The sequence below is a fragment of the Acinonyx jubatus genome, unplaced genomic scaffold, assembly GCF_027475565.1.
Source record: "Acinonyx jubatus isolate Ajub_Pintada_27869175 unplaced genomic scaffold, VMU_Ajub_asm_v1.0 scaffold_26, whole genome shotgun sequence".
NCBI lineage: Eukaryota > Metazoa > Chordata > Mammalia > Carnivora > Felidae > Acinonyx > Acinonyx jubatus.
Window position 1 is genome coordinate 61,130 of NW_026463945.1, and position 17,161 is coordinate 78,290.

The following is a 17,161-nucleotide window of genomic DNA, read 5'->3' on the forward strand; positions in this document are numbered from 1 at the left end:
AGGCAAGGAAAGAATCATGAATGCAGCAAGGGAAAAAAGTCCTTAACCAACAAGGGAAGACAACAAAGATCAGGTTTGCAGCAGACCTACCCACAGAGGCTTGGCAGGCCAGAAAGGAGTGGCAAGATATACTCAATGTGCTGAATCAGAAAACTATGCAGCCAAGAATTCCTTACCCAGCAAGTCTGTCATTCAAAATAGAGGGACAGATTAAAAGTTTCCCAGACAAATAAAACTTAAAGGAGTTCGTGACCACTAAGCAATTCCTCAAGGAATTTTCAGGGGGGCTCCCTGAGGGGAGAAAAGATAAAAAAAAAAAGAATAAAAAAACACCAAAAGTACCAAAGACTGGATAGCACAAACAAATACCACCACAAAATCCAACGCTACAAGACACATAATGGCAATAATCTCATATCTGTGAGTACTCACTCTAAACGTCAATGGCATAGATGCTCCAATCAAAAGACACAAGGTAACAGGGTGGGGAAAAAAACAAGATCCATCTATATGCTGTTTACAAGAGACCCATATTAGACCTAAACTCACCTTCAGATTGAAAGTAAGGGGCTGCAGAACCATCTATCATGTTAATGATAGCCAAAGAAAGACGGAGTAGCCTTACTCATATCAGACAATCTAGACTTCAAAATAAAGACTGTAACAAGAGATGAATAAGTGTGTTGTATCTTAATTGAGGGGGTCTACCCACCAAGAAGACTTAACAATTGTAAACATTTATGCTCCCAATGTGAAAGCACCCAAAGATATAAATCAATTAATCACAAATATAAAGAATCTCATTGATAATAAAACCATAATAGTATGGGACTTCAACACCCCATTATGACAACAGAAAGATCATTTAAACAGAAAATCAACAAACAAACAATGGATTTGACTGAGACACTGGACCAGATGGACTTAACAGTTATATTCAGAACATTTCATTCTAAAGCAGCAGAATGTACATTCTTCTCCAGGACACATGGAACGTCTGCAGAATAGATACTATACTGGAAAACAAATCAGCCCTCAACAAGTACAAAAAGTTCGAGATCATACCGTGCATATTATCAGACCACAATGCTATAAAACTCAAAATCAACCACAAGAAAAAATTTGGAAAGATAACAAACACTTGGAGACTAAAGAACATACTACTAAAGAATGAATGGTGGAATACAAGCTGGTGCAGCCACTCTGTAAACAGTATGGAGTTTCCTCAAAAAGTTAAAAACAGAACTACCCTACGACCCAACAATTGCACTGCTAGGCATTTATCGAAGGGATACAGGTGTGCTGTTTTGAAGGGACACATGCACCACGCCCATGATTATAGCAGCACTATCAACAATAGCCAAAGTATGGAAAGAGCCCGAATGTCCACCAATGGAAGAATGGATAAAGAAGTTATGTGTATGTGTGTGTGTGTGTGTGTGTGTATACACACTATAGTGTATATATATATATATATACAGTATATGTATATACAGTGATACGTATAAGTGAAATATATATATATATATATATATATATATATATATATATATATATATATATACATATATATCTCAAAAAGACTGAAATCTTGCCATTTGCAACTACGTGGTTAGAACTGTAGGGTATTATGTTAAGTGAAATTAGAGAAAGACAAAAATCATATGACTTCACTCACATGAGGACTTTAAGAGACAAAACATATGAACATAAGGGAAGGGAAACAAAAATAAAATAAAAACAGTGAGGGGGACAAAACAGAATGGACTCATAACTATGTAGGACAGACAGAGTGTTACTGGACGGGATGTGGGAGGGGGTTGGGCTAAATGGGTAAGGGGCATTAAGGAATATTCTCATGAAATCATTGTTGCACTATATGCTAACTAATTTGGATGTAAATTTTAAAACATAAAAAATAAAATTAAAAAAAAGGAATGAATGGGTGAACCAAGAAGTTAAAGAGAAAATTAAAAAATACATGGAAGCCAACGAAGCGGATAACACCACACCCCTAAGCCTCTGGGATTCAGCAAAGGTAGTCATAAGAGGAAGTTTATAGCAATCCAGGCCTTCCAAAAGAGGTAAGAAGGTCTCAGATACACAGCCCAACTTTACACCTTAAAGAGCTGGAAAAAGAACAACAAATAAAACCAAAACCAGCAGAAGACAAGAAATGATAAAGATTACAGCAAAAATCAATGCTATCGAAACTGAAAACAAAAACAAAAACACACACAGAAAAACAACAACAACAACAAAAAATAACCCCCGTCCACCCACACACAAAAGAGTAGAACAAATCAATGAAACCAGAAGCTTGTTCTTTGAAATAATTAATAACATTGATAAACCACTAGCCAGTTGGATCAAAAAAGGAACCAAAGAAATAAAATCACGAATGAAAGAGGAGAGGTCACAACCAACACAGCAGAAATACAAATAATAAGAGAATATTATCAGCAAATATATGCCAATAAAATGGACAATCTGGAAGAAACAGACAAATTCCTAGAAATATATAAACAAAACTGAAACAGGAAGAAATCGAAAATTTGAACAGACCCATAACCAGTAAAGACATTGAATTAGTAATCAAAAATTTCCCAAGAAAAAGAGCCCAGGGCCAGATGGCTTTCCAGGGGAATTCTACCAAACATTTAATGAAGAGTTAACACCTATGCACTTGAAGCTGTCCCAAAAAAAGAAATGGAAGGAAAACTTCCAAACGTTTTCTCTGAACCCAGCATTACCTTGATTCCAAAACCAGAAAAAGACCCACTAAACATGGATACAAAAATCTTCCACAAGATATGAACCAACCCGATCCAACAATACATTTAAACGTTACTCACCACGACCAAGTGGGATTAATACCTGGAATGCAAATCGGGTTCAATATCCACAAAACAATCAATGTGACTTATCACATCGATAAAAGAAAGGACAAGAACCACATGATCCTCTCAATAGATGCAGAGAAAGCATTTGACAAAATACAGCATCCTTTCTTGATAAAATCCCTCAAGAACGTAGGGATAGAAGGATCATACCTCGAGATCATAAAAGGCATATATGAAAGACCCGACGCTAATATCATCCTCAAAGGGGCAAAACTGAGAGCTTTCCTCCTAAGGTCAGGCACAAGACAAGGATGTCCACTCTCGCCACTGGCATTCAACATACTATTGGAAGTCTTAGCCTCAGCAAACAACACAAAGAAATAAAAGGCATCCAAATCGTCCAGGAGGAGCTCAACCTTTCACTCTTCATAGATGGCATGAAACTCTATGTGGAAAACCCACAATAGTCAACAAAAACTGCTAGAAATAATACAGGAATTCAGCAAACTGGCAGGATATAAAATCAAAGCACAGAAATCAGTTACATTCCTATGCACCAACAATGAAGCAAGAGAAAGAGGGATCAGGGAATCGATCCCATTTAAAATGGCACCCAAACCCATAAAATACCTAGGAATAAATCTAACCAAGTAGTTGAAAAATCTATACACTGAAAACCATAGAAATCTTATGAAAGAAATTGCAGATGGCAAACACACAGAAAAGACAAATACTGCATGCTCCTGGATAGGAAGAACAAATAGTGTTAAAATGTCAATAGTACCCAGAACAATCTACATAGTCAACACAATACCTATCAAAATAACACCGTCATTCCTCACAGAGCTACAACAAAGAATTCTACAATTTGTATGGAACCAGAAAAGACCCTGAGTAGCCAAAGCTATCTTGAAAAAGAAAACCAAAGAAGGAGGCATCACAATCCTGGACTTCAAGCTGTATTACAAAGCAGTAATCACCAAGACAGTATGCTCTTGGCACAAGAACACACACTCAGATGAGTGGAAGAGAATAGGAACACAGAAATGGACCCAGAAACGTATGGCCAACTAATCTTTGACAAAAAGGCTAGACTATCCAATGGAATAAATACAGTCTCCTCAGCAAGAGTGCTGGGAAAACTGGACAGCGACATACAGAAGAATGAGTCTGGACCACTTTCTCACACTCAAAATGGACGAAAGACACTCAAAATGGATGAAAGACCTAAATTTAACATAGGAAGCCATCAAAACCCTCGAGGAGAAAGCTGGCAGAAACCTCTTTGATGTTTGCTTCCACAACTTCTTAGTCAACAAGTCTCCAGAGGCAAGGGAAACAAAAGCAAAAATGAACGATTAGGACCTCATCAAAATAAAAAGCTTCTGCACAGTGAAGGAAACAATCAGCAAAACTAAAAGGCAACCAACAGAATGGGAGAAGATATTTGCAAACGACATATGAGATAAAGGATTAGTATGCAAAATCTATAAAGAACATATCAAACTCAATACCCAAAAAAACAAGTAATCCAGTGTAGAAATGAGCCAAGACATGAGCAAACACTTTCCAAGGATGACATCCAGATGGCCAAATGAAACATGAAAAAATGCTCAACATCACTCATCATCATGGAAGTACAAATCAAAAACACAATGAGATAACACCTCACCCCTGTGAAAATGGCTAACACTAACAACTCAGGCAACAACAGATGTTGGCGAGGAAGCGGAGAAAGAGGAACTCTTGCACTGCTGGCGGGAATGCAAACTGGCACAGTCACTCTGGAAACCAGTAAGTAGGTTTCTCACAAATTGAAAAAGAGGACTACCCTACAACCCAGCAGTTGCACTACTAGGTATTTATCCAAATGATACAGATGTGCTATTTTGAAGCGAAAGGTGAACCCCAAAGTAATAGAAGCGCCATCAACAACAGCTAAAGTATAGAAAAAAACGCAAATGTCCATCGATGGATGAATGGATAAAGAAGATGTGGTGTATACACACACACACACACACACACACACACACACACACACAATAGAGTATTGCTTAGCAATCCAAAAGAATAAAACGTTGCCATTTAACCTGCATGGATGGAACTAGAGGGTATTATGCTAAGCGAATTTAGTCAGAGAAAGACAAATATTATAGGACCTCACACATATGAGGACTTTAAGATACAAAACAGATGAATATAAGGGATGGGAAGCAAAATAATATAAAAACATGGAGGGGGACAAAAACATTAAAAAAAAACTCTTAAATGTGGAGGATAAACAGGGATACTGGAAGGACTGTGGGAGGGCTGATGTGCTAAATGGGTAAGGGACTTTAAGTAATCTACTACTGAGATCATTGTTCCACATTATGCTAACTTGGATGTAAATTTTAAAAATAAATTAACCCAGTAAATAAAAGATATCCCAACAGAATATTGTTGAAAATGTATCAGTCATGAGTCCCCACTAAGGTTTGTACCTAAGTGGCTTTCTTAATTTCCCTAGTTTCTCATAAATACGGACAGTGTGCTCTGACACAAATCTGCTCTTGCCCTGCCTCAAGGTGAGCAGAAAGAATATATTCACCTTTGACTTGGCTTGTTAAAAAGAAAAGAGAAAAGCAAATTCATTTAACATAAAGCAAGTTTTACTCATGATGCAAAATCTGCTTGACTACTTTGGACATAATGTATTGCATTTGTTTATGGCTGACTTTGCCTAAATTAGTGAATCTATTTAAATGACCAAATATTGCACATTTCACTTAGTTGCAAACACACACACACACACACACACACACACACACAAATAGCATGAAATAAAAGTGAATAGGATATAACATAAATGCAGTAAGGACATAAAAGATTAGTTTTCCTATAAAACATAAAATAACTGCTTTGGCAACAGTTTTCCATTTGATAACTTCACAAGCAAATTTATATTCACTTCCAATTTATTAGCCATTTTTAGAAATACTATGTTTAATGATAACTCTAAATACAAATGGGATTATTTTTCAGAAAGAGGGAAACATTTTTTTTCTCCTTAGTATATTAAGTAAGCTGAAAACTGAAAGGATATCAGTTTTGTAAAAGACAATCCCAACAGACAACATTGTTGGTATCTGAACCATCATGTCAGTAAAAGTACAGTCAGTGAGGCTGTATCCTTGACTGAAAATCATGCACCATTTGTGGAGGGAACACCAGAAACTCTCCTCCAACATGATGATTGTCATTCAGGAGCTGTATTTTTTTTTTATTTGATGAAATGGCATGTTCAAACTATCTTTATCATGACTCCAGTCTCTGGTTTTTTAAGTCCAGGTCAGTTCTAAAATGGTCTTAATTCATTTGCCTTGGGTAACTGTTCTTAATCCTGAATACCCAAATAAAAGAGACCTGAAATCAATTTTTTGATCATTAAATAAAATAGGTCTACCAAAACGACATATACCAAACCTTACTAGCTATGATAGTATGCTTATCTCTTCCAAGTTACTAAAAGATTACTGCTTGTTTTCAGCTTAATGGTCAACCTGGCATTTCATGGGAGCCTAGGGAAACAACAGTAGTGTATGTTTGGAATTTCAGGCTATTTCTTTGTTTCAATCAGCAGTCACTATAAATATGTTATGGTCTACAGATTTATTCTAGACCTATTTTCTATGTTTAAGTTTATATTTGAGAGAGAGAGAAAGAGCATGAGCCAGGGAGGGGCAGAAAGAGGGAACACAGAATCGCAATCAGGCTCCAGGCTCCCAGCTGCCAGCACAGAGCCCAACATGGACCTCAAAGTCACGAGCAGTGAGATCATGACCTGTGCCAAAGTCAGATGATTAACCAACGGAGCCAGACAGATACCCGAAGACCTATTTTAAATTTGCAAATATCAGACTCCAAAAGTCCTGACTATTATCTAAGCCTTTAGCTCATTCACAAGTTGCAATGACTTTGAACAAAAGTAATTTTGATAAGATGCGCTAGTCTTCTATTTTTAGGAGCTACACAGACATAGAAGCAGAAAACCAACAGCTTCCTCATACACAACTTAAGAATCATCTCTACACCACTGATGCCAATTTAAAACAACCATTATATGGCCACTTGATCAACATTCATAAGGTCATGGCAATGGTTTGGAAATGCCAAATGAAACCAGAGCTCAACACGTGTAAGGAGTCACACCATGACCCTTAGGATTTCCATCTACATGTCCAAATGACAACTATTAACAGCTGCTTTCCTGTCAATTTAATGATGGTACAACTTGCATGAATGCAAATATAACATACTTTTTAAAACAAAGATCATTCTGAAATAGACAATCTATGCAGAAACATCCTAAGTTCTATTTCAAACAATCAGCTGCACCCAAAGAAAGAACGATACTCTCTTAACTATAAATAAATGACTTTCAAAATCTATGACGGGTTTTCACCAATACAGCTCAGTCATGTTACCAAGAACACATGGTAAACTCTTACAACAAAGGCAATGACCTTTTCCTCTATATTGTAGTAAAAAAAATAACCGCTATTATCTTGACATTATGAATTCATTGTATAAGTCAGACCTGTTACAAAAGAAACAAACTCACTCAGTATTCTTACAACTAAATTTTGCAAAGGGAAGAATACGTTTATATAATCATTAAGGATAACAGAAATTACAGCAGTAAAAAATCAAAGGATGTGAGAATGAAATTCAACCTGTGGGTATAATTACTCAAATACTAAACTTAATCCCATTTCCTGAATTGTTACACCAGCTTTACACTTACAATTGCTTATATTATACCAGGCTGAAGTATGGCTTTTCCCCGTTCATCTTGGGGACATATGGTAGATGAAAGAAAGTGGGCTTTGGAGCCCATAAGAACAAAGTTATCCAAAGGACAGCACTTACTAGTACTGTGATCTCAGAAACATGACCTACTCTCTTTTGAGCTTCAGATTGTTGATTTTCAAAATGAAAATAATCATACTTACCTCACCTGGAGGTTATGATGTCCGTGCTAAAGATGTAATTCCAGTGCCAGCCAGGAACTTGGAGTATAGAGGTAGAGGGAAGATGCAAGTCTATACAAATAAATAGAGTTATAACTTGGGCTAAGGGCAAACTGGGATTAGCACTGTGTGAGCAAATAACGGGCACAAGGGCATAGAGAAAAAAAAAACCCATGTAGGTAGTGACTAGGTACAACAGACAGAAGCCTGTTATGGAATGGATTTGCCCCCAAAATCCATACATTGAAGTCTTAACTACCCATGGGACTGTACTTGGATACCAGATCTTGAAAGGTAAAGTGGAGGTCGAATGAGCTCATTTGTGGGGAGGGACTCTAGTCTGATAACCGGTGTCCTATAGGAAGAGAGTGGGCAACTACACACACAGAAGGAAGACCACGTGAAGACAGTGGGAAGGAGGCCATCCACCAGTCATGGAGAGAGGACACCCACCCTGGCCACACCTTGATCTGAAGTGTGAGAAAATAAATAAATCAATTTCTGTTGCTTAAGCCACCCAGTCTGTGGTACATTGTGATGGCGGACCCAGCAAAATAATAAGAAATCCTAATATTTACTTGCTCAGCAAATGGTGTGTGAGCCTTTGAAGGAGTTGGGCACTGTTCGAGGGCCCTAAGGAACCAGCCCTAAACAAAGCTAGTTTGGTCTTTGGATCCCATGGAGCCGACAATCTGGCAGGGACTAGAGTAGGCGACATCCAGCAAGCAAGAAAGAAAAACAGATGGTGCCAAGGTCCAGGAAGAAAAAGAATGCAGGAAAGGGATATGGGCTGTTCAGGTCGGAGAAGGAACAGTTTTCAGTTTTACATAGAGAGCTAGCAGAGACTCCACTGAGCAGGTGATGTCAGAGCAAGGTTATGACGGAAATGAGGGAGTATGTCTTGTTGGCACGTGGAAGTATATCCCCGACAGAGAGAGGCAAAGTGAGTGCAAAGACCTGAAGCAGGAGTATGTGCCTGACAAGCTCAGGGAACAGGGAGGGGCCAGTGTGGCAGCAGCTCAGTAAAAAAGGGGAGGGGAATAGGAGAGGCCTACAGGGAGGTAGCAGAGTCTGGGGAGGGCATCACCTGTGTGGTGCACAGCTGGAGTCAGGTGTCTGGAGACATGAACAGCTGTGGGCAGCGCATAAAGACTTAGAGGCCCCAGATGCTGGCATATAGAAGCCTGAGGCTGGCTGAGATCACCCCAGAGTAAGGGCAGATGGAAAGCAGATGGGGGACAGGAAGAAGTTGAGGACCTACCAACACAGACACTGGTGAGCAGTGGCCCAGACGGTGGGAGGAGGAAGGAAGTAATTTTTAAAGAAAGGGGGTAATCAAGTGAGACTGTAAAATGGTGCCACGTAATCCACATACTGAAGTTTGAGACTTCACTGTGACCTTCAGCTATGTGTGTCATCCATTAAAGAGATGAGAAGTAGGGACGAGTGGGAGAGGAAGCCCATTCAGACTCAGCTGACAGAGAAACAAGGGAAGTTCTGCAGGCACCGGCACGTGCACTGCTAGGCATAGGAAGACAAAGCAGGTGGTGCTGGATGGGAAGTGATTGCTCCCCGTGGGCCGGGAGAAACAGCTGCAGGTGCACAGGAAACACTAATGCTAGTATGTGCAACACGAAATATTTGTACTTGCTTAAGCTCTATCAGAGCAGATAACCATGGATAGTTAACCATGAGATAAAAATAACCTAACTGTAAAGTCAATATCAAACCAATTGTTGACCCAACACAGATAGGCAATCAAGGAAAGATGAAACCAAGTAAAAGGAACTCGGCGAACACAAACCCCACCTGTTTACCAGGAAAATCACCTCTAGCATTTCTAGTTTTAGAGGCCCCGCCTGCCTAGGGACATTCATGAAATGGCCATGGTATCCTGACCATGGAAAAGTAGCATAATCACTTGTTTCCCAAATAGTGACTCATTTGAATGGCCACACGACGGTTTTAGTCTCTTCCAATCGGTGAAATGGACCTTCCCTTGAAGAGGCGGATATAGGGCAAGAAGACAAGTAGACTGATGGAGCTGCTTTAAAATGTTTTTAGCTTCACTGTTTTTTTGAGAGAGAGACAGAGAGATAGACAGACAGAACACACGTGGGGAAGGGGCAGACAGAAAGTGAGACACAGTATTTGAAGCAGCCTCCATGTTCAGAGTCATCAGCACAGAGCTGAAGCAAGGATTCAAAACCACAAACTGTGAGACTATGACCTGAAGTGGGACACTTAATCCACTGAGCAGCCGAGGCAGTGCAAAATACGTCTGGCCTAAAAGGAACATCAAGGCTACATCGCCGATGAAGGGGTGCAGAAGGGGCACATGCATGATCCCCTCCCGTGCCAAGGTGTGGGAAAGAACATGAGTGACACCCCTCCATCACAGAGACAGTGGTGCAATGGTGACCCCCTCCCTTGATGTGGGAGGGCGCAAGTGTTAACCCCTCCTGTCCAAAGGGGGGGGAAAGATAATGCTTGAAAACCTTTCATACCCAGGGTGGAGGAAGTACTACCTAAGCCTTACCCTACCCCTTATGTCAGTGCCAACCCTAACCCTTACCTTAAGAGATGTGTGTTTCTTCAGCTGTGAAAGTGAAAGAACCATTCGTGAAATATCACATTTAATAGTGACATCACTACTCTCTCCCTAAAAGGTGGCACTGTGCATGGGTGACCATCTCACACACCAACCAGGGGCAAGGCAGAATCCTGAACCACCTCTGGCGTCAAGTGGGGTGAGGCACATGTTTGAACGCCTCCAATGCTGAGGGGGCTTATGTGCATGTGTGAACACCCTTCCCACCGAGGTGAGTGGGGCCAAGCATGAACACTGTCCCTTGCTGAGGGAGGGTCGTGTGCCTGTACAAATGGTCTGCCTCACAGAGCGGGGGTTGTGGGCATGCCTGAACCCCCTTTGGCAAGGAGGGGGGACTTTGCACATGCGTGAACAGCATCCTGGCAAGGGGAGCGGGGAGCATACGTCAACGCCCTCCCTGGCCGCGTTTCTTCAGCTGTGTTTCTTCAGCTGTGAAAGTGAAAAGAACCATTCATGAAACATCACATTCAATAGTGACATCAGTACTTCCTCCCTGAGGGGTGGCGCTGTGCATGGGTGACCGACTCACATGCTGACAGGGGGCCAGGCGGAAGCCTGAACCACCTCCTGTGCTAAGTGGGGCAGGGCGCATGCACCAACGACCTCCCTGGCTGAGGTGGTGGTTCTGTGCATGCCTGAACACCCTTCCTTGCCCAGGGGAGGGGGGCGCATGTGCAAATGCCTTCCCTCATTGAGGGGAGCTGTGTGCATGCGTGAACATACACCAGTAGGGGGGGCTGTGCGCATGCCTGTACAGCCTCCTGCGGTAGTGGGCAAGGAGCATGCATGCATGTCCTCCCTCACTGATGGGGATTGTGCTCATGTGGAAACGCCCTACCTCTTGGAGCAGGAGTTTTGTGCATGTGTGAACACTCTTCCGCCAGTAGGGAGAGCTGTGCACATGTGTGAACAGCACCCAAGGGTATGGGGCGGGACCTACGTGCGAATGGCATCCCTCCCCTAGCCGGGGTTCACACTTCCGCCACAACGGAGGCTGTGCACATCTATGAACACCCTCCAGCGCTGAGGGGGTAAGGTGCGTAGGTCAACACCCTCCCGTGACAAAATGCGTATGTGGCACACGCTTGAACCATTCCCTTGTTGAGCGATGCAGGACGCATATGTGACTGCCCTCTTTCATGGAGGGGTTGTTGTGCGCATGCATGAATACCGTCCCTCACTGACTGGTGGCTGTGCGCATGCATGAACACCCTCCTGGGCAGAGGGGGGCAGGGCAGATGCGTGAATATTCCCCCATGCTGACGTGTCACGTCACATAGGTCAACACCTTCCCATGCCAAAGTGGGTGGATGGTGCACATGGGTGAACGCCCTTCCGCCAGGAGGGGGGCCTTACACACACGAGAACAAACTCCCACACTAATGGGGCAGGGTGCGTGCACAAACGCCCTCCGTCAACAAGGAGGGTTGTGCGTGAGAACACCCTTCTACACGGACGGAGGGCTGTACCCATCTGTGCCAGGGGGGGCATGGAGTATTAGTGAAACACCTCTCGTGCAGAGAGGGGGAGCAAGCATGACCTAACCCTTACCCTAAAGCCTAAATGTAATGCTAACCCTAACCCTTACCTTAAGTGATGCATGCTTCTTCAGCTGTGAAAGTGAAAAGAATCATTGATGAAAGGTCACATTTGATAGTGGCAACAGTACTCCCTCTCCGAGGGGTGGCACTGTTCATGGGTGACACCCTCCATCACCGAGGGGATGAGGAGCATGTGTGAACCACCTCCCATGCCGAGGGAGACAGGGCACATGTGTCAACACCCTCCCTCACCTTGGGACGGGTGGTGCAAATGTGAGAATGCGTGAACGCACTTACAAGCTGAAGAGGATGGGGCACATGTGTGAACACCCTCCCACCCTGTACGGGGCGGGACACATGCATGAATATTCTCCCACATTGAGGGGCGGTGCTATTGCGTGAATACACTCTAGAGACGAGGGGGTGGGTGTGGAAGCATGACCTAACCCTTACCCTAACTGTTAATGGTAATGCTAACCCAGACCCTTACCTTAAGAGTTGTCTGCTACTTCAGCTGTGAAATTGAAAAGAACCATTCATGAAACGTCACATTTAATAATGGCATCACTATTCCCTCATTTAAGGGTGGCGCTCTGCATGGGTGACCTCCTCCCACACCAAGGTGGGGCTGTGCACATGCGTAAAAACCTTCCCTGCTGAGGTGAGCAAGACACATGCATGAACCATCTCCCATGCAGAGGTGGGGTGTGCCCGCGATTGAACACCCTCCCGACCCGACAGGTGGTCATGCACATATGTGAACAATCTGTCCCGAAGGGGGGATCTACGCATGTGTGAAAGCCCTCCCCAGCGGAAGTGGAGTGGAGCACGTGCTTCAATATTTTACCACTCTCAGGGATTGGGGTGAAAGGGTGAACACTCTCCCTTGCTCAGGATAGTGGGGTGATGCATGAAGTCTTCCCGTGCTGAGGGGGGAGAGCAAGTATGACCTAGCCCTTATCTTAACCCCTAACTGTAATGCTAACCCTACCCCTGACCTTAAGAGAAGCATGCTTCTTCAGCTGTGAAAGTGAAAACAGCCGTCCATGAAACGTCAGATTTAATAGTGGCATCACTACTCCCTTGCTGACTAGTGGTGCTGTGCACAGGTGACCCCCTCCAGCGCCTGAGGGGGGAGGGCACATGTGTGAACCCCCTCCCACGCTGGGGGGCAGGTTCATGCACATACCTGAACACCTTCTCAAGCCAAGGGGGCACTGTGCTCATGCGTGAACACCTCCTGAGCCAAGGAGGGCATGGTGCATGGACAAATGCCCTCCCTCGCCAAGGGTTGTGGTGTCCATGCATGAACACCCTCACACACGAGATGGGTGCAGGCGCATACATCAACAGCCCCCCCGCTGAAGGGGACTGGTTCCTATTGGTGAACACCCTCCCAAGATGAGGGGGGCGTGGCTCATGTGTGAACGCCCTCCCACTCCAAGGGAGGGTGCAGGCATGGCCTATCCCTTACCCTAACCATGAACGGCAATCCTAACCATAACACTTACCTTAAGAAATGCCTGCTTCTTCAGCTGTGAAAGGGAAAAGAGCCATTCATGAAACAACACATTAAGTAGTGGCATCACTACTCCCTTGTGGAGGGGAGGCAGGCTGCATGCCTGAACACCCTTCCACAAGGAGGGTGGCGGGGGTCAGGTGTGACGTTCCTCCCTTGCCAAAACGGGGATGCAAGCATGACTTAACCCTTACCCTAATCCTCAGGGTAATCCAAACCCTAACCCTCATTATAAGAGATGCTGCTTCTTCAGCCATGAAAGTGAAAAGACTCATTCATGAAACGTCAGATTTAATAGTGGTAACACTACTCACTTGCTGTCTTTTTCAATAGGTGAAATGGACATTCCCGTGAAGAGGCAAGAACAGGACAAGACCCTATGGAGCTTTAATTCACTGGCCTACAGAGACAACATCAATACAGCCAATAGGGACAACACATCTCCCCATGGGCCAACAATTTAGGTTGGGGTGACCTCAGAGAATATCCCCTCTGAGGGATTTAGATGTACACTTACCAGTCAAAAGTACAACCTCACTTACTGACCCAAAATACATAACCAACACCTTAGGTTTGATACATGTACCCTGCTAGAGTTTCCTTTGGGGGTGGGTGATTGTTGTCTCCACATTCGGTGCAGGGTTATGAAACGGTGGTGGTGGGTGTTTTCTCCTCTTCCATAAAGAGCTGCAAGGCGACCATTTGTGGGAGCCAAGCGGTAGTTGGTCTGCTCCTGAATCCCTGTGTGCTTCAGGTTCCCTGTTGAGCATCATAGCAGCGGCCTAGTGGAAACATGAGAGATGTCAGAAGACACTCAGGTAACCAAAGATGCGAATGAAGAACCTCCTGAAATACCATCAGAAGACTATGGGACACTGCTACCATCCACAGTTACAGTCCAGTTTCCGAGAGCATGTGGGATGCTCTAGAGGAATGCAGTGTTACAGTGGATGAGAGGTGTCCGGCTGGTAGAAGAAATGCTGCGCATCCCCGATGCTGGCTGGGGAAATGTCGTATATGTTGTCAGCTATGCCAAAGATAACAAAAGAACAATGAACGAGACAGACGCCTGCTTCTTCAGCAATGAAAGTGAAAAGAGCCATCCAGGAAATATCGGATTGAAAATGATTTTAGGTACATTAATTTTTGAAAGACACAAAGAACACAAGTGGGGCATGGGCAGAGAGAGAGAGAGAGAGAGACAGATAGTATCTGAAGCAGGCTCCAGATTCCCAGCTATCAGCACAGAAGCTACCCAGGGATCAAAACCAGAAACCAAGATATCATGAACCATGACGAAGTGGGACGCTTAACTCAGAGACATCCAGGTGCCAAGGAAAACATCTGAATTAAAAGGAATATCACTGCTACATCACGGATAAAGGGAAGCAGATGGGACACATTCGTGAAGCCATCCCACACCAAGGGGGATTGCACCATGCCCTAAACCTTAACTGACACCTGACATTAATCCTAACCATAAACCTTACCTTAGGAAACGCCTACTTCTTCAGTTGTGAAAGTGAAAAGAGATATTCATGATTTAATACTGGCATCGGTATCAGATTTAATACTGGCATCAGTAATCCCAATCTAAGGAGCGATGAGGCTCATGGGTGACACCATCGCACCTAGAGGATGTGGAGGGTCGCATGTGTGAACACACCCCTTGCACCAAAAGCGATTGGGTGGAACGTGAAATCTTACCATACCGAGAGGGGGTGGGGTGACAGTGTGAAAAACTCCAGAGCAAAGCTGGAATGGCCAAGGCAAGAACAACCTACAGTGCAGAGAGACTGGGGCGATAGCAAGAACACAATCCCTTGAACATGGAGGGCGGTGTCCACGCACGAACACCTTCCCGCTCAAAGTGGGGATGCAAGCATGACCTACTCCTTGCCCATCTCCTAACCCTATCACTAAACAAAATCCCACCACCTAAACCTAACACCTAACCCTAACCATAACCCTAATGCTAAATCCTGCCCCTACCCTTCCCCTAACCCTAGCCCTACCTCTAACTAACCATAAACATAAACATAACCCGAACTAACCCTAACCGTACCCTAACCCTCTAACCCTAAGCCTCTAACTCTAACCCTAAAACCCTCATCCTAACGCTCTAACTCTATCCGCTAAATCTAAAACTATAACCTAAGGCCCTCTCCCCATGGGGATCCATATCGAAAGACTAATAACAGCACACACACCAGGACCAGAAATGGTTCATGAACAGTCAGCATTGAATGTGGACATCACCATGTATTTCCAAAGTGCGGCTGCAGCTGCACAAGAGGATTCCTGAGGCCTAAACGATGGGTGACCCATACAGTTGTCTGGTCTTGGAACCAAAATACTAATCCTGACCAGCACCCTCCCTTGTGTACTCCCTTCTGCCCTTTGGGGAGACAACTGCTCTGCTGTGGTTTCAGTGCCTGGAACGTCCTGGGACCTAACCCTAATGCTAACCAGGACCCCATGCTAACCCTCAACCTAAACCTAACCCTATCACTCACACTAGACACACCTATCTACACCAGACCAGATACAGCTGTCTGTCCTTAGAACCCAAAGATTAATCCTGACCCACAGCCTCGGTTGTGCACACCACTCAGTCATTTGTGGAGGCAACAGCACTGCTGTGGGTTCAGTGCATGGAGCCTTGGGAACGAAGAAAACCCTAACTGTACCCCTAACCATAACCCTCAACCTAATCGTAACCCTGTTTCTAACCCTAACCCTACACTTGAGCCGCACCCTCGCATGGGATCTCAGGTCAGCCCTTGGGGGATATCACTAGACTGGAGTTGCTTCGGCCCTGGTGACTTCCCTGCACCGAACCCTACCCTGGCTAAGGCTCCTTCCCCATGGGGACCCAATTCACACTCTGACATCAGCACGCACATGAATTGAGAAGCAGTGCAGGAATACTTGGTGTGGAATGTGGAACATCATCATGTCATTTCAAAAGCCTGGCTGCCACTGCACTCGAGGATTCAACAGGCCTAACTGAAGAGTGCCCAATACAGTTGTCTGGCCTTGGAAAACGAAGACTATTCCTGACTGGCAGCCTCCATTGTGCACTCCGCTCAACCCTTCCAGGAGACGACTGCACTGCTGTGGGTTCAACGCCTGGAGACTCCTGGGACCTAACTCTAAACCTAACCATAACCCTAACCATAACCCTCAACCTAAATCTAACAGTTTCTATCACACTAGACCCACCTATCTACACCAGACCTTATAGAGTTGTCCATCCTTGGAACCCAGAGACTAATTCTGAAGAGCAGCCTCCATTGTGCACTGACTCAGCCCTTCGGGGAGACAACTGCACTGCTGTGGGTACAGCGCCTGGATCCTTCTTTGACCTACCCTAACCCTAACCATAACCCTGATGATAACCCTCAATCTCACCTGACCATATATCTCACAATACCTCTACACCAGACCCACACCAGCGCATGTGCCCTCACTTCAGCCCTCGAGGGAGATCACGAGACTGGAGTCCTTTGGCCCTGGCCACATCCCTGCACTGAACCCTAACCCTAGCTAAAACTCACTCTCCATGGGTACCCAAACCCAATGTCTGACAACAGAATGCACATGGGGTCGAGAAGCAGTGCAGGATCACTTGG

The 17,161-nt window shown here is 44.3% G+C and overlaps 1 long non-coding RNA gene across 1 annotated transcript; it reads right to left on the bottom strand.

Annotated features, from left to right (window-relative positions):
- Positions 1-5,506: 5,506 nt before the first annotated feature.
- LOC128313762 (uncharacterized) lies at positions 5,507-16,365 on the bottom strand. The gene is made up of 2 exons (XR_008294813.1): positions 10,431-16,365; positions 5,507-7,927 (listed from the first exon to the last, which is right to left on the bottom strand). It is a non-coding gene; the product is annotated as an uncharacterized LOC128313762 (long non-coding RNA).
- Between the last annotated feature and the right edge of the window lie 796 nt (positions 16,366-17,161).